The sequence below is a fragment of the Podarcis liolepis genome (assembly GCF_965112155.1).
Source record: "Podarcis liolepis genome assembly, chromosome: 7".
In the NCBI taxonomy this organism is placed as follows: domain Eukaryota; kingdom Metazoa; phylum Chordata; class Lepidosauria; order Squamata; family Lacertidae; genus Podarcis; species Podarcis liolepis.
In genome coordinates this window covers 19,990,514-20,013,864 of record NC_139561.1, presented here as the reverse complement: position 1 = coordinate 20,013,864, position 23,351 = coordinate 19,990,514, and the positions used below count along the sequence as shown (strand labels likewise).

At 45.0% G+C, this 23,351-nt stretch overlaps 1 protein-coding gene and 1 long non-coding RNA gene across 31 annotated transcripts in view; one reads left to right on the top strand and one right to left on the bottom strand.

The window, feature by feature from the left end:
* RERE (arginine-glutamic acid dipeptide repeats) overlaps positions 1-23,351 on the bottom strand; it is a 348,430-nt gene that overhangs the window by 232,711 nt on the left and 92,368 nt on the right. The gene's annotated exons all lie outside the window — the stretch shown is intronic.
* Positions 3,359-23,351, top strand: part of LOC310711460 — a 201,190-nt gene continuing 181,197 nt past the window's right edge. Inside the window, exon 1 of the long non-coding RNA XR_014528460.1 lies at positions 3,359-3,977. This is a non-coding gene — a long non-coding RNA (uncharacterized lncRNA). The remainder of the gene's footprint in view (positions 3,978-23,351) is intronic.

The following is a 23,351-nucleotide window of genomic DNA, read 5'->3' as shown; positions in this document are numbered from 1 at the left end:
ACAGCCAGTTCCATCAAACATGACTAGAGTGTCCCAGAACATTCATGGCAACATTGGCAGATGAAGATGATAGACTTTTTGGAGCTGGCTGACCTGACCAGAAGAATCCATGAACAGAAAGAGGAGGAGTACCAAGAAGAATGGAAGAAATTTAAGGATTATTTAGTTAAATATTCTAAGATAATATAAGTAGTACTATTTGCGAGTACCAAATTGGATTAGGAGTTAAATGTTTTAAATTGCATAACACTATGGATAGAAGTGAATATGATAAGAAAGAAAGATGCTAATTGATTAAGTTAATTTTATTGAAATTAGTATTGGAAAACTGCTACAATGAGTCATATGGAAACTCAGCTAAAGGGATCTGAGGAAGTCATTTAACAATGGTAACAAAAGTGGGATTATAATAGTTAGGATAAATGTTGTATTTTTTTGTTTTTTATATTGTAATGTTTTTTCTTTTTGTTGCTTATGTTTGTTATAAACTTGAAAATCAATTTAAAAAATTGGAAAAAAGAACATTCATGGCAACATTATGCCAATGAAAGAGCGGAGCTACACAGATAGCAGCGTGTTTGATTGTTGTGGCGGAAGCTGCTACTGAGAGCTATGGGACAAGCAAACGTGGTGTAGAATGTGTTGTCTTGTCCCCACAGCTCCCAATCTCCCGCAATCATGAGGTCCTTCACCCACACACATCCAGCCTGTCGTGACAACAGTTCCTTCACAAATATAAAAATGTCATTTTGAGAAAGAAGGATTTGTTTATTTATTGCACTTCTTAATTCCCCCACAAAGAAAGTGACTCAAGGCAAGTTATAAAATAGTATCAAAAGTAGACCCAGTATAAATCCAAAACAAAAACCTGAAAACACATCCAGACATATGCAAAAGGTAAGCCAAACACATCCCACCCACTGGAAATATCTGATGTGCTCCAAATTTAGGGTTGAAAGCTTGGGTAAGAAACAACACTTGTACCTGGCACCTAAAAATAGTGATGGTGCCAGATGTGCCTCCCTGGGTATAGCATTCCGCAAGTGGGGAAGCCACCAATGAAAAGCTCGTTCTCATGCCACCACCTTCTGCACCTCCCTTAGAGGAAACACATGGAGAAGGGCTTCAGATGACAAACACAGGGTCCTGGCTGATGCATTTAGGAAGTGGTAACCCCTGAGCTACTGGGGTTCTGAGCCACATAAGGCTTTTTAGGTGAGAATCAGCACTCTGAATTGAGCACCATATATTAATGTACTCTGAGATTCGAGTGTGGTGGGTCACTGGACCAAACAGGCATTGCACTGCACCCTAATGACAAAATTTACTTTAAAGAGAAAAAAAGAGGGGTACATAATTAACAGAGAAAATATTATGAGCTCAGGTGGAGCAAATTGCAGAATACATATTGACACAGCCGTGGAAACTACAGACAACAATGATATCCAGGCTCACACCTCTCCAATAAGCCACACTTTTCTTTCCTGCACACAAGACTGCCATCGTCTATGAATGATAGCTGAGTGAAGAGGAAGAAGACTTTGCAACTCAGCCTTCCCAGAGAGAAAAACAGCCTCTGTTCATAACCAGCTACATAAAATTGCCCGTCTTCAAGTCAAGGGAAGGGCTGTAATAAGGGAGCACTGCCACATATTGTTAAAGCCTCTTGTTCTCACGGTTTGAAGCTAAGCCTTTTACCTGACGACTGCTTCCCTGTCAATCTCCGGGCTGCCAATCTGGACTGACAGGTTGTGTATGACACGGGGGGGGGGGGCTTTTCTGAGTAACAGCCAGCAGAAAAGCTGAAGCTGGGCTAAAACTGCCGGCAGCTGCTGCCCTAGAAAGCCTTATGACTGAACAGAATTTTGCACCAGTTAAGGAATCCATCAGCACACTTCTTGAGCGAAGGCTGGAGAGTTACAGTCTCTTAACGTTATGTGCCAGTGCACATAGTAAAGATACACTGGCTTTTAAAATGAGAGTCTTCACAGACAATGGCTTTTTCCAGCAGCCATCCAGCCCTAATAAACTACTACCACTCCTGCTTAATGATTCTGTGAGTGGCGTGCTAGATTCTGGCAGAAGACAGCATTTTACAAAATGGAGCTTATGTGGTGGCTAAGGGACTATGTCCCCGACACCCCTTTCAAATCTCCCCTCCCTCACGAGCTAGGCGGTCAGACGGCTCTCCCAGGATCTACAACAGGAGGGTGCTCATATTAGCCTGCTGTACTGAGCACTGCAAGCACCCTGAATGCTCTAAAGCAGTACAGTGGTACCTCGAGTTAAGTACTTAATTCGTTCCAGAGGTCCGTTCTTAACCTGAAACTGTTCTTAACCTGAAGCACCATTTTAGCTAATGGGGCCTCCTGCTGCTGCCGCGCCGCTGGAACACAATTTCTGTTCTCATCCTGAAGCAAAGTTCTTAACCTGAGGTAATATTTCTGGGTTAGCAGTGTCTGTAACCTGAAGCGTATGTAACCTGAGGTACCACTGTATCTAAATGCAAAGTGTCCGTATTCCTGCCCAGCCCTTGAACTTGAAATCTCCTCAGCGGAGGGAGGGAGGACTGGACCCTCCAGCAGATATCTAAACCTCAGAAATTCTGAAGAACTGATGGGTCCAAACAGCCTCGCACTAGGACTGAAGGTGACTATACCAGCTGCTTGGGTTTTTGGCTGGCACTCAGACTTCCTACTCCCCATCTCCTCCAGAGCCACAGGATCCAATAAGATGGTGAGTCAAGCAGAAGCTTCAGGGCCACCAAAGTGCCCAGCTAGCTGCACACAGGGTGGAAAGGGAAGTGAAAGGAAGCACACAGCCCAGATCAGGATCTGGTTGAAAACCAGGAAGGGATGGAGCCTCAATTTCCTCTACAAGTTCCTGGTCTGAGCTACTTCACTGCTGAAGCAAAACCCCAAACTCCAGCCTTCCTGAATTGGAGGAAAGAGGCAGCTTCATAGGCCATTAAAAAAAAAAAAAATATTGCCCAGCATTGTGTACTCCGACTGGCAGCAGAGTATCAGAGACAGGGGGGCAGGCTTTTCCCTTCACCTGATCCTATTAATGAGAAGATTGAATGTGGGACTTTCTGTATACAAAACATGCTCCAGTGCTGAGCTATGGTCCTTGCCCTAAAATTAAAGCAAGATTTCAATCTTCATGGTTCTCAATACAGAGCGGATTTACAGCTGAAGCTGCCTTAGACCATCAGTCCAGCAAGCTTCAACCTATGCCAAATGGCAGCAGCTCTCTCTCCAAGATGTCAGATGAGTCTTTCCCAGGCCTAAATGGAGACTGAAGCTGGGAAGCTTCTGCATGCAAAGTTTGAGCTCTGTTGCTGAGCGATGAGCCTCCCTCTAAGTGTGTGTGCAGCTATACAGTCACGTGGGAAAAGGCTAGTGGGAACTGGCATGTTCACTCCTGGGGAGCCGGCGGCAATTGATGTCTGCTGGAGGAAAAAGGAAGAGCAGCTGACATCACAGAAATAGTTGCCTGCTTCCCTCATGTACCATCCATGTAGCAGACGTAGTTATGTAATCAACATACAGGACTGTGGGGGTTGTTGTGAAAAGCCTCATGCATATCGCCGCCCCCAGGTCCTTTGAGAAAAGGGCCATGTACAAAAAAAAAAAAAGAGAAGAAAGTTGGGTGTGTGTCAAAAAGCACCAATAGCAAGTGAGCTTGTGTGGAGAAGGGAGTGGAAAGAGGATAAATTGGGGGGCAGGGAGGCAGAAAGTCTTGTTCCTGAAATACAGTGGTACCTCGGGTTAAGTACTGTAATTCGTTCTGGAGGTCTGCTCTTAACCTGAAACTGTTCTTAACCTGAAGCACCACTTTAGCTAATGGGGCCTCCCGCTGCCGCCGCAGCACGATTTCTGTTCTCATCCTGAAGCAAAGTTCTTAACCTGAGGTACTATTTCTGGGTTAGCGGAGTCTGTAACCTGAAGTGTATGTAACCTGAGGTACCACTGGCAGTAGCTTCGTATTTTTCCAGCCAAAAGTTTACGTCCCACACCAGGAACAGTTGACAGCCAGATTAGGTGAAGTATCCCACGACCTCCTGCCATTAGTGCAATGATTTTACCCTTTAACAATGAAACTCCCCCCACATCTCCTCCCCAATTCTTCTCCAGAAGTGGGGGGCGGGGTGCAGAACAGATTTAGAGGGTGTAAGGGGGAGGAAAGTTCCATTGTGTAAGGGAAAGTTCCATGGAAGGAAAGGCTTAGTGCTGCTTTGGGTACAAGACTAGAGTTCTGACCCAGAATTTAACCCATGTTTTGAAGCCTGCCAGCTCAGAGGTGCCAGGGTTGTGCACAGATGTGCAAAACCACAACGTTTTACCACTGTGAAGCTTTGGAAAGCTTTGCCCATTTTATAAATTCTCTCCACTATAGCCCCCCACTGTCTATTACCATGTGCTGACTAAGCACAGCTTACCAGATGAGACTGGCTAGGTCCATGGGCCACAGTAAGATTTCCCACCTTGGAGAATATTACCGTATTTTTCGCTCTATAACACGCACCCGACCTTAACACGCACGTAGTTTTTAGAGGAGGAAAATCCGTAGGAATGCCACCCGTAGGCATTCCCTCAGTAACACGCACAGACATTTCCCCTTACTTTCTAGGAGGAAAAAAGTGAGTGTTATGGTGCAAAAAATACGATACTTATCATGTTTGTACACTTTCCATAAAACTATATCCACATCTAATGCTTAAATGCTTGAACACTGAAAAAAAATGCAGAATTTTTCAAAAGGCTAGGTCATAGAATTGTACGGTTGTCAGGGAGCCAAGGGTCATCTAGTCTAACCCCCTGCAATGATAAAGTTTGTTTAGAATGCTTACACACCTATAAAGAAATGAAGGAAGGAATGTTCCAGCTCTGTGCACCTGAAATCTTTCCTCTTAGACCCTAACATTTTAAAAGAGAGAAAGACAGCAAGCAATTCTTACGTCTCCCCAGTGATTTCTTCTCCAGACCATGACAACATCCAAAGAGACAAACTGACTTTGCTGTTGTAACTTGAGGGTTGAGGCTTCAGTTTCTCTTTTTTTCCTGAATGAGGGAAACATTCCAGGAAGACAGAGGTTCTCAGCTCTTTTCCCGCTCCTCAAGCAGCTGCAATCATTTCCTTTGACAATTTACAAGGGGGACTCTCATGCATATAGCAATAAAGATATTATGTGATCAAGAAAACCTTTGGTACCAATCACATTTGGAACCAAATTTCAGGGACATAGTGATGAAAAATTTGTACACACATTACTTATCTACCAGCTGCGGCTTAGTGACTGCCTAGTTTGCATAATTTACCAGAGTGATATACCAATATATTCAAATGTGGATGTAACACTTCAATTCACACAGCATTTTTCAGGGTGGCTCTCCATACTTAACTTGCGCCTGTGCTGGCTGAGAGGCTGGAGACCATCGCAAGAACGCTCTCTAGGCATTAAGGCTCTCGTTCAAATAACCTCTCAAGATTGATTAAACCCATCTGTCCATGGTTATTCTTATCCACAAGCTCAAATTCCCAAGGGCAAGTATAGGCAAAAAAAGAAGCAGTGAAGATTTGGATGCAAATATTTTGCTTTCAACTTATGCACATTCTCATTCTGCTACATTTTTACGGGTGTGGTGTGAGTAAAACATCACGGTTTCCCCAGCACTTTACCACAGACCCTAGATTGGTTGTGCCTGTACACTGAGCACAAAGTCAGACAGCTAGATCAGGCACAGACAACCTTGGGCCCTCCAGAGTTTTTGGCCTACAACTCCCATGATCCCTAGCTAACAGGACCAGTGGTCAAGGATTATGGGAATTGTAGTCCAAAACATCTGGAGGACCGAAGATTGCCTATGCCTGAGCTAGATGGTTAGGTGCTCTAGTGGTAAGTAAAGGAAAGAGTACCCAAGAGAAGGAGAGATGGAAACTAAAATGTCATGCACTAAAAAGATATTGCTCCTTTGCCATATACAGCTTGCATTTTGTCCCATAGGGATGGCGGGGGGTGGGAGAGAGAGAGAGACCAAAAGCCACCGAGCTCCTTGTTAATGAAGCAAGAGTGCTTCTCTGCCAAAAAGCAATACAAGCATCAAGTTTGTGGACAACTTAGAGGGAGAAGAATGATAGGGTATAAATTTTACATTGTAAAAAGGGGAAATTGGTCTTTAGCTGCTGATACAGACCTCCACACAAACACACACAGAGTGCTCATTTGAGCTTTCTAAGGAGACACAGATCTCTCTTCTCATGGGAGGAGTATGAATACTGATTCCTGTTATTCTGAGGCCCAGGGACAGATCTATTCTCCAAAGGAGCAATAACTGGCCTCTCCATTACAAGCTCAGAGGCAAGAAGGGCCAGCAATCATGGCAGGAGGAGTGGAGGGTGTTACAATGGAACTTGTTGGCAGCCCTTGCAAGCAGATGACTCTGGCTTAGCACCTGCCATACTTTCTTCAAAGTGTCACCCCCACAAAACTGTGTGCAGACCAAAGGACATAAGACAATGGCCAGAGCACCAAAAATGACCGGCAAAGCGGCAAGCTGCCTTGCACTAGAGGAAAGGAACTAGGAACACAGGGCACGGTCAATGTTAAGAATGCAGGGACCAGCATCACGAGAGACAGAGAGGAAGCACACAAGGATCTTGTGATGAGACAAGTTACAGAAACACTGGAGCAGTGGCTACAAGGCACCAGTTCACGGAGCTCTCGAGGGAGCAGCTCCTTTCTGCTGGTTTAATCCTCATCAAAGAACTCTAACAAGGCATGCAAACAGCAGTGACTAATTGGGGATGTGGCTAGATTGGATGCCTTTCTGAATCCGCTTCTTCCCACTCCTTAGGTAAATATCTAACAGACAGCCCCTTTCCCTCACCCAGCAGCAAGAGTGCCTGTATTTGAGGATATGCCCCTCCAAGGAGGTGCTGCTTGTGAGCCACTGTGTTCATTTCCTCCACCCCGCCTCTTCTCCCTCCTCTAACCCATCCCCACTGAGCAGATGGCACTGCTCAACAGTATAATCAGGATTAGTCCCAACCTTTATTAATTAAACCAGCAAAATGCCTGGAAAGAACACCAGGGCACGGCAGGAGCTCCTGCTCCCAGTGACCCCCATGTCTGGAGCAAGAAGCTGGTTTGGCACCCTCTCCATTGTGTCCTTTGCTGCATCTCATTCTGACCCAAGCATGGTACCCATGGTGCATGATTCCTGAAGTTAAGCAGGTCAGTGCCTGGACAGGAAACCGCCTGGGAACCCCTTGTACACCACCCCTAGTCTTCATCGTGTCAGAAAGGTAGAACAGAAATAAAATATTTTTCTCCATGGAATTCAGTAAGAACTGAGCTAGCCCTCATCTGAATAACAATACCCTGAGTCCTCTCTCTTGGTCCTGCTAGCAAGAGTGGGGGAGAGGGCCTTTCAGCCTGGTAGGCCATATCTGTATCTTCCCCCATCCCAGTGGGACAATTCTGGCAGATGTGCAGGACCACCTACCTATCAATCATCTGATGGGGTGGGCAAAGATACTACCCCAAACAAGACTGAATTCCCCATGCAAGATCAACCCTGCATTCTGCAGCCATGTCTCTGTGGAAAAGGTGATTGTAGCTTCAGAAAAATGGTGTCATGGGCCAAATGAGGAGGCCTGGTGGGCAACGTTTGGTCCATGGGCCAAATATTCCCCACTCCTGTGCTAGAATCTGATTTAGGCTCCTGCACCCTTGCTCTCCAACCATGCATTGTCAGAGACGGGGTGATCAAGCTCCCTTAACCCCAAAGCTGCACCAAAGCAACAAGAAAGCCTTCCTCTCCTCTTCTTTCCAAGGGTGGTATCAAGGAAGCATCGAACACACCTAGCCACCTCTGTACCTGCAACAGAGACCAAGCAACTCTTCAAGGGATGGAGACAACCTTGTCTCTTGTCTCTCCACAGCACAGAGAAGGACAGCTCAAATTATCAGATGTGCCCAACATGCAACTTTTTGTCAAGAGCGGGAGGCAACATTTAGAACTCACTGAACGTAAGTGGAATAGACAGCTCATGGCTAAGTGCAACCAACATTTAATTAGCCTCTGTCAAACTGGTGTGTGTGTGTGTGTGTGTGTGTGTGTGTGTGTGTGTTCCATTCCCTGAAGCACCTTGTCACCTACAACTAAGCTAAGGCAAGACAACGTCCAAAACCAGTTACAACAACAGGATGCTTCTACTGCAATAGTGACAGACCCCCATTTTTTCATATTAAATTGTGAAAGGGCCACCTACAGCTCTAGGCAATTTTTCCAAGCAGGTTACATTAGGGTGTCAAACAAAGGACCAAGGAGTCTTATTCTCCAGAACGTTAAGAACCTCACCCAGGAAACTCTGGCTGGAGCCCTGCAGCAAACAGCCAAAGCTCTTATTGTTGTTGTTGTTGTTGATGATGTTATTTAAAAGATATAGGCCTAAACAACTCCTGAGATCCAAACTGCAAGCAGACAACAACTACTGATTGTAAGTCACCTCCCGCAAAGGAGCAAGTTTGGCTGGTTTGTCGTGCCTGTATTTTTCCTCTCTTTAATCATCTATTCCCATAACAACTCTTTTAAGATTACACTGCTTGCAATAGAGATAAGGAACTGTGCTTACTTTTAGGGTCTCTAAGCAGGATGGGGGTAAGCACTGGCAAGAGAGGAAGAAAAGTGCATGCAGGCCACTTTCAATCTCAAAAGTCACCTTCAAAACACACACAATGCTTCACTATTGAGTCATTAAACAACAACAACAACACAACGGAAATGCCGTTCCCTTCTAAACAGTCAGGTTTACCGCCCCTCCCACAACCCCACACATGCCCTAACCCTTTGATTATTTTTTGCTCTATAAGACTCACTTTTTCCCTCCTAAAAAGGGGGAATGTGTGTGCGTCTTATGGAGCGAATGCAGGCTGCACAGCTATCCCAGAAGCCAGAACAGCAAGAGGGATTGCTGCTTTCACTGCGCAGTGATCCCTCTTGCTGTTCTGGCTTCTGAGATTCAGATTTTTTTTCTTGTTTTCCTCCTCCAAAAACTAGGTGCGTCTTGTGGTCTGGTGCGTCTTATAGAGCGAGAAATACGGTAATTCATGAGCTGACATCCAGTCCTTCCATGAGCAGGCGTGGAGGGATATGGGAAAGCTTCATACCCACAATGCACTGCAGCTCCACACTGGCTATGTGGGCGGGGCTTGCCATCATGCATGATGAGTCAGCATGTAAAAGAAATGAATTATGGGTGTGTATGGAGGGGTGTGTGCCTCTGGCACAGCAACTAGGTTATGCTGAATAGTTCTGAAAGCTGACACAGATACAGAACTGGGGCAGAGTAAAAAGATTAGCCGGAGCTAGAGCATGCAGAAAGGTACAGGTGCTCCCTAGCCCCTCAAGCCCAAGGTTTCTGCAGGCAAAGCCACAGAATAACCATTCTTAGAACTATATTAGGGAAGGGGCCTGCTTAGTATTAAAAAGGTTCCCAGTTCAATCCTTGGCATGTCTGAATAAATGGTACTTCTTATACAGTAGTACCTCGGATTACATACGCTTCAGGTTACAGACTCCGCTAACCCAGAAATAGTGCTTCAGATTAAGAACTTTGCTACAGGATGAGAACAGAAATTGTGCAGCGGCGGCACGGCAGCAGCAGCGGGAGGCCCCATTAGCTAAAGTGGTGCTTCAGGTTAAGAACAGTTTCAGGTTAAGAACGGACCTCCGGAACAAATTAAGTACTTAACCCGAGGTACCACTGTATACCAAAAGATTATAACCTCATGGCAAAATTAGTGACTTTTAATATGTGACGGGCCCCCAAAGAGAAAAAGTACTGTATTTTTCCCCACCCACCCCCAAATCATTTTATTCCAGGAAAACAACAACAATTCCACCACCTGCCCCTGCAATGACTTCACCCTCTCCCCCACCCCCCATGACTTCACAGTTTCTGTAAATTTTACATCTTCCTGTCCCCAAAAGGGATGGGGGGTGTCCACATTTCCCAGGCTTATCACAGAGGTGGATAAAAAAAAAAAAAACAGAGCCAGGAGGATGACAATGATAGCATCAAGAAACAATGCAGCTATTTTTAATTCTCCACAAAATGGAGCAGCGTAGAGAAAAGGGACAAGGCCTCAGTTGCGCAACAAGGCACATCTAAGCAATCACCTCTTTAATAATAAACTGGAGCAAAGAGCAAAAACAAATAAAAATCAATCATCTTTCAAGTTCCTCAGTAGATCTAGAATGTCAGTACACACTGTTCTCAATTCTTAGTTTTCCTTACACACACCCACACCACTCTAATTTGTACAAGTTCTCAACAAAATGACAAGGAGCAAGAGAGTGTTGTGTGCATGTATGTGTTCTAATGCAAATGAACACTCAAGTATGCCAGCCTTATATGCCAGCCTACAAAGTTTAGTACGCTTACCTGCACAAGATACTTATGCAAATATTTTATGACAGGTTTTTTGTTTTTTGTTTAAAAAAACAACAGTAAAAAGAACCATCCATTTTTGGAAAGCTGCTGTGCCTGGATGCCTGGAGGAAATTCTCACAGATCAGGGGAATGACTGCTACAATACCATACCAAAAATTGTCCTGCTGAAGAACAACATATTTTAGATATCGTGTTGATCCCAGAGCACTGGAGACAGCAAGCAGATGAAGGGCCTAATGAAGAATGCTATGAAGCTCAGAAACTTGCACACTGTGAACAAGCTAGACTGGGACAAGCCAAAGCTCAGTGGTGGAGCTTCTGTTTTGCATAAAGGAGATTCCCTGGTTTAATTCCCAACATCTCCAAGTAAGTCTGGGAATGCATTCTACCTGAAACGCTGGAGAGCTGCTGCCAGTCAGAGTTGACAATACAGAGCTAGGAGAACCAATGGCTCAACTCAATATAAGGTAGCCTCCTAGCCTCCTACATGCCTACTAAATTCAGTCATTTGAGATAGCACTTCACTGACTTTACATCTCCAGCAAAGGAACTGTGGAGATCTGACAGTATGCTATCGTGCAGAAGTACTTCCAGACAACATAATAATGAGTTTATATTGTGCAAGCTTCTGTGCATTCGGAAGCCCTGATGGGGCCAGGCATGCTGCTCACTGAAACTTATCACGCACCCAGCACTAATCTGCTAGCTTAACATTATTCCTCTTTCACAGATGTTGCAATGGGTTAAGCACGACTTTCTGTTTTATACATAATTGCACCTGAATGATATGGAACCCATAAAACTAAGCATTGATATGTGTGGGTGGGTGTATTGGGTTGGGTGGGGGGAGTCCTCTAAAGTAAACTGTGCTAATGCATCACGTATACTGCCAAACACACAGATGTTTACACAGATGTTTAAAGCTCAGATTAGGACAGGAGAAGTAAATACACTGGGGGGTTGCGGAAATCTTTGTGGGGTTTGGCAAGCTCAATAGCTTCGGTTTTGCAGCAATTTCTCTCTCACTGGCAGGCTCCCTTTCACACTGCACAAAACAACCGTCAGCACAGCTGCTTCCGCCATCACCTGACAAAGGATGGGAAAATGCGCTGATCACAGCGCTGCAGGTTGAGCAGGATTAAATTGCCTCTGCTATCAAGTCACCGTCTCACCCACAGAGTGTTTCCTGGAGAGAGTCTAACCTCTCACAAAAGAGAGAAAACAGCACGGACAAGGGAACATTTCCCCCATGCCGGCGAAGGAAATAAAAGTTATACGGAAAGAGAGAGAATGGGAGAAAGAGCACAAAATAGATCAGGAACCCTTTTGGGGGGGACAAGGCTAAACGAAAAGAATCTGAGATGTATAGGAAGAAAATGAGAAACTCAGCACAGGGCAAGTTCTCAGCAGATCAGGTGCATGCAGAGCTGCACGTAAGCAGCAATTCTGCAAGTGTGCAGAAAATGACCAAATAAAAAAATGTATTGGTGGAATGCAGCTTCATGAGAAACTCACATTTTATTTTAGAAGTAGCCCCGAAAGCCATGTTGATAGGACTGAAAGAATGTGGGGAAAGTTCAGAAGCAGGGGAGACTGGGAAATTTTCAATTTGCACTGGCTGAGAAGATTCCACATCTGTGCCCAACCAGTAACTAGGAAAAACCAAGAAGGAAACATTGCAATAAGCTACAGAATGAACTATGCCAAGTAAAGAGAGTTTTGCAGATTTTTTTTTTAAGCACTCAGATGTATCTTTGGATGCTGAAACTGATCTGTTTCTGCTAAAATATGGGGCTCCTGCATGAGATGTCCCAGAGCTTTCCCCATCTTACTCAGCATTCCTTTTCTTCTCTTGCTGCCCTCCTGGAAGTTTGGGCCTCTGTACATTCTGCAAGAACCTCCATCACTCACACAAAGAAGTGGTCGAGCATCCCAAAGTATTTTGTTTTCAAAGGTAAAGTGATGGGAGGAAGGGACAAGACAACAAAATGGAGGAGACTTGCCCAGGACGCAACTTTCCAATTAAACAAAGTGGAGGCAGGCAAAAGCAGTGACAACATCCCCAGTGGGATTGCCAATGGCATGGGCAACAAGAAACTGGAAGTCCAAGGAGGTCTGAATGGCTACCACATATCTCTGGCAATACAGCCACAGATATCTCACCCTGGGTCCTACAGCTGACAACTCTTAATTTTAAGTCCCTGGAAGCATGCCCACACTCATTTCCAAAGACCAAGTGGTGGGAACAATGAGGCAGCTAATTTTAACTTAGAAGCAGAATATTAATTGAAGGAGGACTGAGGTACTGTTGCCTCTGTCCATGTCCAAGGTCCAAGATGAGAACAACTTGGCACAATGAAACCCCAGGATCCCAGTGTGCATCACAGATATCAGGGCTTAAGGTGTGCCAGCGACCCACAAGAACTTTCACATGGCATCTGTTTCCATGCCATCTCATCCCTGTAATGCTTGAAGAAACAACAGGTAGAAGTGTCTCAAACTAGGTGCATTTCCTTAACCACTGAGAGACTAGAGAGCATCTGCATGTTATCAAGGATTGAGGGGAAGGATGTCCAGGATCACGAGTGTGGTTTAATAAGAAGAGCCCTGATGGATGAGACAACAGATCTAGTCCACCAAGCAGTTTCAACAGTAGCCAGAAAGATGCCTCTAGGATGCCCCAAACATGCACAAAGGTACTGCCCTCATTCCCTTGCTTATCCTGGGATCTGGTTATATTTTAAGTTAGAATAATAAAAATTATAATGATGGTTATGTGGACCGCTACCTGAACATGGAGGTTTCATCTAGCTGTCCTGCCTAATAGCCACTTTTCCTTTCACAGTCAGCCAACACTACATCTTGCATTTCAGTTTCCAGAGGTACTTCAGCTCCAGCATTTCTAGAAGTGAACAGCAGGTAGCCGCTTATGATCTCTGCTCAGCTGCATTCCACTTATTTTTGTTGGCATTCTTCATCCTGCTTTCCAACATGCAGGGAATCCCAGAAGTCTATATGAACCATCAACACAGCAATCCCAGTGACAAGGAGCAAGCAAGCTAGATCTCTTCTTGGGCTGGACAGCAGACATACACACACACACACTTTCTCACCCAGCAGAGATCACTAGGAAGCCTAGCAACTTACATAAAAAGACAGGTTGGACTGACTTCACCTTCTTGACCACAACATGGAGCCTGACTGGCTTTCCAACTTGAGAAAGGGAGGGAGCAGATGAGGTCAATTTGACAATCCAGTGGTGGGCCACATAGCTGTGGTGGGTGAGGCCACAGACAAAGGTAGGGGGGGATATGGATGAGACTCTTACCTTTGTATACTAACTAGGTATCTTCCTGCCACACGTCAGAGCACCAGACATACAGGTTTGGAGAGCCACATGTCACTCACACCCAGGCCACATTCCCCACTCCTGCTATAGAGAGACATCTGAGGAAGTGGGCTCTAGTCCACAAGAGTTTGTGCCATAATCAAATTGTTCACCTCTAAGGTGCCGCCAAGAGTCTTCGTTGCAATTTCTGGTAGCCGGAGGTGTTGAACGCAGGCCCATAAGTATGGCTCTTTGAGTGATTTTTGAATTAGTGTTCCAGGAAGGGAGACTGAACGGAAAAGTAAAATAAAATTGAAGGATGACTTATCAAGGGAAACAAGGAATTCTGGAAGAGATTATGTCAACAAGATTGCAAGGGGGAGGAAGGGGGAGGTCTGGCACCAGCCTAACCAAGGCAGGGAACATCCTGAATCATAGAAACAGATGCCACCAAAGTTTGGGGAATTATTGCACAGCTCTGCCACTTACTGAGATGTTCCAAGCACATTTAATAGCTTTTAAAGCTTTGGCATCGCCCAACGCATACACAAAAAGATCCATCACCTGCAATGTTACAGGGGCTCCCTGTACCATTACAGTCATGCCAGCTCCAGCCAAGTGTTGGAAACTGCTTGCCCCCTCAGAACCCAAACTGCAATTGTTTTTACACTGCTAGCCAGGAAGGCACACACTGAAACTGGCCTTTCCCCTCTGCTTCTCTTCCAACACTCTCCATCTCTCCAACTTCATCAATTTATAATACCCCTACCACCAGTTACCATGCCATTACTTTCGTTTCTGGCTAATGTCTGTTCTCGCGCATATATGCACACCCCAATGGATTATTGCAAGTGAGAAAAGCACAATACATCAGCTCTTGGACAGAATCCTCCAACCACATTTTCCCACCTAAAACCATTTTTCAAGCAGCTTTTCTCCAAAGTAGAGGATGATTACTTTGGGTTTGAGAGACACAACAGATAAGCACACACATAAACAGTGGGCAAAGTAACACACAATTCTTCCATGCCAATTCTTATTTAACTAAACTTATATCCCATTTTCCCAGTAGTGATGTATGGAAGTGAGAGCTGGACTGTAAAGAAGGCTGATCGCTGAAGAATTGATGCTTTTGAATTATGGTGCTGGAGGAGACTCTTGAGAGTCCCATGGACTGCAAGAAGATCAAACCTATCCATTCTTAACGAAACCAGCCCTGAGTGCTCACTGGAAGGACAGATCCTGAAGCTGAGGCTCCAATATTTTGGCCACCTCATGAGAAGACTCCCTGGAAAAGACCCTGATGTTGGGAAAGATGGAGGGCACAAGGAGAAGGGGACGACAGAGGACGAGATGGTTGGATCGTGTACTCGAAGCTACCAGCATGAGTTTGACCAAACTGCAGGAGGCAGTGGAAGACAGGAGTGCCTGGCATGCTCTGGTCCATGGGGTCCCAAAGAGTCGGACACAACTAAATGACTAAACAACAACAACATATCCCATTTTTCTATCGGTTCTAATCCTTCAGGCAGTGCATGGTATGGAGGGATTATAACAACACTAGCTACAAAATTAAAACACAAGAAATGGCGTATCAGCCCAAAGACCCAGTCGACATCTCCAAAACCCTGGCTGAGATACAAACAAGCAAACAAAACATCTCCAAAACAAATGCCTTGGCTGAGATACTCTCTAAGAGCAAAGCAAGGCAACCAACCAACCAACCCATAGGGTCTTGGTGAGCATCATGCAGGGAGCCTGACAGAAGAGCAAAGTAGGCAGAGCCTGCTTTGCTTCAGCAGTTCCAAAGGAAACAAGAAGAAGAGGAATTTGGATTTGATATCCCGCTTTATCACTACCCTAAGGAGTCTCAAAGCGGCTAACATTCTCCTTTCCCTTCCTCCCCCACAACAAACACTCTGTGAGGTGAGTGAGGCTGAGAGACTTCAGAGAAGTGTGACTGGCCCAAGGTCACCCAGCAGCTGCATGTGGAGGAGCGGGGAAGTAAACCCGGTTCACCAGACTACGAGTCCAGTGCTCTTAACCACTATACCACACTGGCTCTCGGACTGACGGCCGATGGACCCCAGCAACCATTCCTCTTCAACGAACCGTGGCAGCAGTGGCATCATACTGGACCCTGTCCCTTTCAGACCACTGAGTTCTAAAGGACCCTTGACCTATGGAAGCTACAGAACCCTGAGAGCAAGGGACAGGGAAAGAACGGCTGACTGTGTTCCCAAACAATGACACCCAGAGTCACCAAGATTCTGGCCACAGCTAAGCACTAAAACACAGCTTTGACTCGGAGCAAACAAATGGTGTTTGCAATGTTTGCAAATTGGTACAAAGTGCCAGGCACCAATGGGGGTGGGGGGTGGGGTGGAGAAACAGCACTGTGGTTGTGCTTGCAAGATCAGAGAGAAAAGGCCCCACTTACTGCTTCTCACATTAATACCCTCTAAGAGGTTTACATGCTTAGAGAGTCAGGTTTTAAAGATAATGTGAAATCAAGTCCAACAGAAATACTATGAGCTCATAATATCAAGGCAACTAAGCACACAGGGTAACTAAAAATATGGAGATGGCCGCTCCCTCCCACCCGCCCTGCCACCTTTGCTCAAGCAAGCCAGACAGATAAATCTTTTAACAAGATTTGCATGGGTCATGTGTTACTAGTCTTAATAAACACAACAGGCCTATTCTTCTGCGAACTGTTAGTCTCATATTGCATGATAAAAAGGCACTGTGTTCAGCAAATGCCTGATTAAAAAGGAGGTTATGAGCTGCCACTGCTGGAACAAAGGAAGGCTCCCTTTTGAGAGAATGAATATGAATACCCACCATACATTTAGAGCACATGGCTTCCCTCCACGAATCCTGGGAACTGAAGTTTACCCCTTGTGGAGCTGTAACTGCCAGCCCCTTCAACAAACTACAGTTCCCAGGGTTTTCTTTTTAAGCCGTGTGGTTTAAACGTATAGTGTGTACATAGCCAGAGAAGAGAGGGGTGCATTTAATTTTTCCCAGGGGGAGATTTTAAAGAAATCTCTCCACTTCACTCACAGGGTGGGTGGATGTAAAAGAATGTGTTCAAAATGGTCAGCAGTCACCTTTTTAAGGAGCACTAAAAGTCTGTGGAGGGAGCTGCTGAGTAAGTTTGTAAACTCTCTATGCAGTAGAGTTGGGAAAGAATGACACATGCTGTTAAAGCAAAATGTAGACTAGAGCAACAGGCAAAGCAGCATTTGCACTGTGTGTTTCTAACTGGCGTCTCCTTGCCAATCACCAATTTTGAAAATGTAAAAGATTGTAAAAAAAGAAGAAAAAGAACAGCTTAGGCCTTAAAGCTCTTGGTTTTTAAGAAGATAAACTGTATGTGCTCAATTCCCCCTGGAGGCAGGCATGGAGCTGGTATTTGAGGCAGTGCAGCATAGCGGCTAGAGTAGGACATGTAGTCCAATAGCATTGGGAGGGCACCAATTCCTATCACCCGCAACCGTTGGTCATGTTGCCTAGGGTTATTCTGGAGTTGGGACACGGTGACTTCATTCCACTTCCTAATGAGTTGATGGCAAAATCTGATTGGGAACTTATTGATTCAGATGTTTGGGGGAGGTTGGGTGGCAGCAGCCAAGAGAGGACATTCTCTGTGGTTGCCCCTAAGCTGGGCAGTTCCTTCTCACTGGAGGTGCACCTGCCACCTTCAATCTATAGCTTTAGTCATATTCAGAAGAGGCACCTCTTTAGCTTTTTGACACCTGATAAATATGACCCACCCTATTCTTCTGATTATACATCACTTTAATTGATATTAATTTTCTCTTTTTGTAGCCTACCCTGGGACCTTATGGGGAAGAAGAAGTAAGAAGTAGGCAGTTGGCATCCATCTGTCTCGCGAGACAATGGAATAGTGTGCCATTGGGGTTAAAGTCCAACAGTGCCTACTGTAGCTGTGAAGACCAAGTAGGAAGTATACTACTACTACTACTACTACTACTACTACTAATACCACCACAACCACCAATAATTAAGTTGCATCATACATACCACAGTACAGGATTTATATTCTATATTATATTTTACCATCCAATGCGTTCTAGCTTGACTAGGTTTAGTACATCAGGCTTCCATCTTATGCACACTTGCCTAGGAGTATACACCTTTAAACAAAGGGGAACTTGCTTCTGGGTAAACAGGCAAAGGATGGTGCTGTCTGCTATGTTAGCTCTCTCTCACACACACATACACCCCAACCCAAACCACAACATACAAATATTTGGCACAGATCCTGTTTATGGCTCATTATTTTGTTGGGAATGACTTTAGCATGCATCAGTGTTGTTTTCTTCCCCCTCCTGCTCAGTAATAAAGTGGGGGAAAGCAATCTGGAACTGGTTGCAAGAGCCGTTAACGAAGCCCAGGTTATGAATGCAAAATGAAGAGAGTGCCATGTCAATTCGGGTCATGTTCCGATGTTTAAAAAAAAAAGTGGAAGGGGGAGAGAAACAGATAATATGTCCAACTCACAGAGCCGCAAAACTAGCAGATAATTGCACTTGGCTGACAGAGACTGTAAGAGAGGAAGAAAATAAAATTACTGTGGCACAACAGCTCTTATGCTTGCTGAGCTCACAATGAGAAAAGCTCTCTGGGAGAAAGATAACCTGGAGAGGCGGAGAGTGGTGGGGGGCGACAATTTGACTTCAAAAGTTTTGCGGAAGACTACAAATTTATAAGACTAGATAAGCAACATTTCTCCTTCCCCCCCTCCCTTTTAAGCATTCTGCCACTTGGACAAGTACATTGACACTGGGTGCAGGGCTCACTAGTTACCCAGACAGTCACATAGGCGTCTTTGGCCTTTGAAACAGTTCCCAAAGAGGTGACTTGCCAAGCTTTGCCCACACAACTGCACCAGCTCACAGTGCTTGCTGAGCAAACAAGGGCAATTCTACAGTGAGCCCACACCAAGGCGATCCTTACTATTATTCATTGGTATTATCAGATTTAAGACCTGCCCTTCACCATGAGGTCCTAGGGTGGGTCACAACAATATAGGACGCAACCTTTAAAATACTTTAAAACAAATCCTGTGTCATCATCTCAGTGGGAAGGAGAGGCTGAGGGGGCGCGTATTTTAAAAAAAGAAAGACCTTTTTCTTTTTAAAAACATTTCTGGCTTGCCTTTCTATTTACTAGAACACTACTGAGACAATTTACAAACTGCCAGAACTCAGCAACCAAGAAAATAATAGGTTAATTATTAAAAAAAAAAGCAACAGAATAACCGTGGAATCCTAGCCATGTCAACTCAGAAGTAAGCCCTATTGAATTCTATGAGGCTTCCTCACAGGGTTAGGCCTGTAATCTATGACAGCAGCAGCACAAGCCAGAACGGCCATCGTCTGTTTCAGAAGACTTGCGAAACAAAAATGCCTTTTATCTGCCAGGATGGAAGGCGGCTCCCTATACCTAGCTCACATGTTTGGGCAAGAGAGAGGAGACACCAACTAAGTGAGCAAATTAAGCATGAATGATTTGCTCTTAGCTGGGCTGCAGGCCTGGTGCAGTTCCACACAAGCACTGAACATCACTTCCTGAGAAGTTCAACATCCACCTGAGGGAAAGCTTCTAGGCCTCACTCGTTGCAACCATCTGCATCAAAGTATGTGGCTAGCGCCTGCTGGAACCACCAATGTCCGAAAAAAGCCACTGGAAAGATATGCAGTGGTTAAAGGAGCATGCATAGCTCCTTGCGCCCTTCCCAATTGATTGCAAAACCAGAATATTAAGCAAAAGAAACATTGTGCCCAACTGTGCTCTGTTGGCATAATATATGCAAGTCAGAGAATTCAACTTCCTTATGATTACTGTGGGACAGGTTTTCAAGCTGTTTCAAATGGAAAACACTCAGCCCTGGCCAGGGGTGGTGCAAAGTATAGTTCAGCAACAAGTGGAGGGTCAAAGGTTCCCCACACCTGCAATAGTGAGTCTTGATCCAGCAGCTGAAGACCACAAGAAGCAGTGATGGCCACCAGCTTGGATAGCTTTAAAAGAGCCATCATTTAAATTCAAGGAGAATAAGTACCACTAACTACTAAACCTGATGGACAGATTCTACCTCCACAGTTGGAGGTGCTATGTTTTTGCGTATCAGTTGCTAGAAACTACAGGTAGGGAGAGTGATGTTGGACTCAGGTACTGCTTGCAGGCTTCCCATAGGCATCTGCTTGGCTTCTTTGAGAACAGGATGCTGGACTAGATGGAGCACTGGTTTGATCCAGCACACCCTTCTCATGCTCTTATGAAGAGTGGGGCCTTACAGTACATTACGCTTCCAAGCAGATACAAAGAACTCACAATCCAAGGAGAAGGGACCAAGCCCATTCATTTACCCTATAATCCTTGGCAAAAAGAAAAGTTAATTAACCTCAATTTCCATGTGAATATATCTCACCAATGAATTTCTAATCTGCATGTGTTGCTGAACCAGCAAAAAACAAATTGCAGCAGCCATGTAGAAATCAAATCCTAACCAACAGGTTCAAACAGCATTTTAGAAATGCTAGGGAATCAGCCAAGATATACTCCCTCAACTCATCCAGTGGAGCCTCCCCAAGTGAGGAGGAGGGGGAACTAAGTCTAGGTTCACTGCATTGAGGAGAGGGAGGGTGGAGGTCGTTTCTGCCCCCTTTGATCTGTCTGGTTCAGTCATGTTCTCATTAAGCCAGCCATAAATAAGACTGTCGCTGAGAAAGGAAGGAGAGTTGTTGGGCGTGAAATGCAGCTTCACACATCAGCACTTTGAAGACAGAAAGTGACATCCAAGTGCTAAGTATATTGTCCTTTTCCGCTGTCTCCACTTACCCAGCTGTATTTGGGGAGAAGCTAGTACAGGCTACAGGCTGGGAGTCAGAAATGGAAATCAGGTAGTTTCTCACAGGAGTGCTAGTAAGGTACACATTTAATGTGTAAATTGGAAACGTGGGGTTGCACTCAGAAATTACCTCCAATACCTGCAGGTGCTCCTGAAATGGTAAAAAAGCACTGGACTTTCAAGTGGCCTCTCTAAGCACATCTAGGTTCGATTGCTGCAGCTTGTATCAACACCCAATACAGACCCAGTATAAGCAACGTTCCAATAACTCATGGCTTCAGCCATGCATATTATATGCTGTAAGCTGCCCAGAGTGGCTGGAGAAATAACAATAACAACAACAACAACTATTATTATTATTATTATTATTATTATTCATTCATTTAACCTTGAGAAGGTGAGGGCATCAGTAACTGCATTTCATAGCTTCAATGCCTTCAAGTCATTCCTACTCTTCCTCCTAGGTTTCTTGAACTAGTAAAATGTTTCCTTTTCAGGAATAAGGCTTCTATAAGAATGACACGTCTTAGGGGAACGCTTGCAAAGTGTGCCTTAGACACTACTAGCATTGTTGAGAGGCTGTGAACACCCAACTCCAGATGGCCAAACTTCAACTAGGGTGGCAAAGAAATGCGGCAGAGATTGAGTCTGCTGGGACAAATGAAACAAAGAGATATGGACATGGTGGGAACAGTTGATAATTGATGGGGGATTTCTAGAGCGGGAAGCAAACAATTTTTTTTTAGTAAGTTTAGAAGTGAAGTGCATTTTGTTAAGTTCTAGAAAAAAACATGGCTTCTAGTTAAAAGAAAAGGTACAGGTTGGAAAGACATGTCTGTCCAGTGTCTTAAGCTGGGGCTACCCCAGAGTCATTTGCGACTGGACTTAACTGTCAGGGGTCCTTTACCTTTTTTGAGCATACTGTAAGGGGATCTAGCAGCCATCTAGCAGCACCCTGCCAACAGGATTGTTCAGCCCCACTTTGTGGCCATCCCCTTTGCCTACAATAAACAGGTCAAATGGGCTCTACAGAAGCCAAGAGTGCAGGGAAGGTCTAACTCAGCTTTCATCACCCTGAGTTGCCATGGCTATGCTGGCTGGGGCTGAGGGGAGTTGTAGCTCAAAACAAATGAAAGGCACCAGGTTGGCAAAGGCTGTTCTAACTACAGCCTTCTCAAAATGAATAACATTCACTTTAGGAAACTTGTGGGGGTAAGGTCTGAAACAATACAATCAATAATTTGCAACGGTTGCAATCCTAAACCACAGCTCAGTCAGAGACTTGACTTTGAGCCACGTTGGGTAAGAGATTACTGCATTGCAGGGGGTAGAACTAGATGACCCTCGTGGTCCCTTCCAGCTCTACAATTCTGTGATTCTAGACAGAGTTACTAGAGGAGTAAGTCCCACTGATTTCAAACAGGACTTCCTCCTGAATAAACATGAATGGATTGCGTCGCAATAACCTTGGGCCATGAAGAAATTTGAGGAGAGCTGCTGCAAATCTATCTTGGCATCCAGCTCTGCAGTCCCCCAGGTGTTCAAGGGCCAGAGCCAAAGGGCAAGTTCAAAGAAAACATTCTACTTACAGAGCAATAGAAAATGCTAAGGAATTATCAAGGCCCAACACTGAACAGGTGCTTTGCATGAACAGCGGGGGGGGGGGGGGGGGCAGTCACAGTATTCAGAGCCAAACAGGAACAAGAAAATGTCTTCATTTCTGGGCAATAATGTGCTTTTTTTACTATCTAATGCCTTCAAAGCATTTTGTAATGGCGCTGGATCACAGGAGTCAGGTCAAGTAATGTATGAGTAGCAGGGGTTCAGTGTTGATGTCATCAGCACTTAATTTTTTCCCCCTCCCAGTACTAAAAGCGAAGTGGAGACAGCAGCTCAGCTCCTGTGTCAGAGTTCTTCCCACTGGCCATCTTGACAAATGGCTCCTGGCATTCCCTCAGAACACCCGATGTTTTCAAAGCAAAAGAAAAGCAGGCAGCTATGGAACAAGCAGTTGGTGTTTGTCTGCATGCGTCTGCAATATGTAGCGGGTTCCAGCAAATCATTATCAAGCAGCAGACTCTCCAGTGCACCTGGCTTGCATCGCTGAACATGTCCTGAATCTTCCAGGTGCTTTTAGATCTGTAAAGACGGTGGGTTTTTAATTATTATTAAAGGCACAAGTGTGAATTTCTAAGCCACTTTTTAGCCACAATTAAGACCGTCTTCTTCAGGGGAAGGGCTGTAGCTTAGTGGTAGAGCATCTGCTTTATTTGCAGAAGGTCCCAGGTTCAATCCTCAGCATCTCCAGGCAGAGCTGGGGGAAAACCCTTGTCCAAAATCCTTGAGAGACCCTGCTAGTCAGCGTGGGCAACACTGAGCTGGATGGACAAATGGTCTGACTTCCAATGTTCCTAAGGAAAGCATGAATTCTACCTTCAACCTTGCACACAAAACATTACACTGTGCTAACTAGCCTACCCACACATACTTCCATTAGTCATTTGTCACCTGAATTGGGGAGGGAGCCAACTTTTGCAATGCTTCTCTATCTAATTGCTCGGAGGGAAAGGTTACTTGCCACAGGGGAATGTCATTCCATTTATAGTCCATTTCACACAGTTTCATACTGCAGCAACCAGCCTGAGTGTTCTGAATAGCGTTCAAAATGGGGGGGGGGAATAC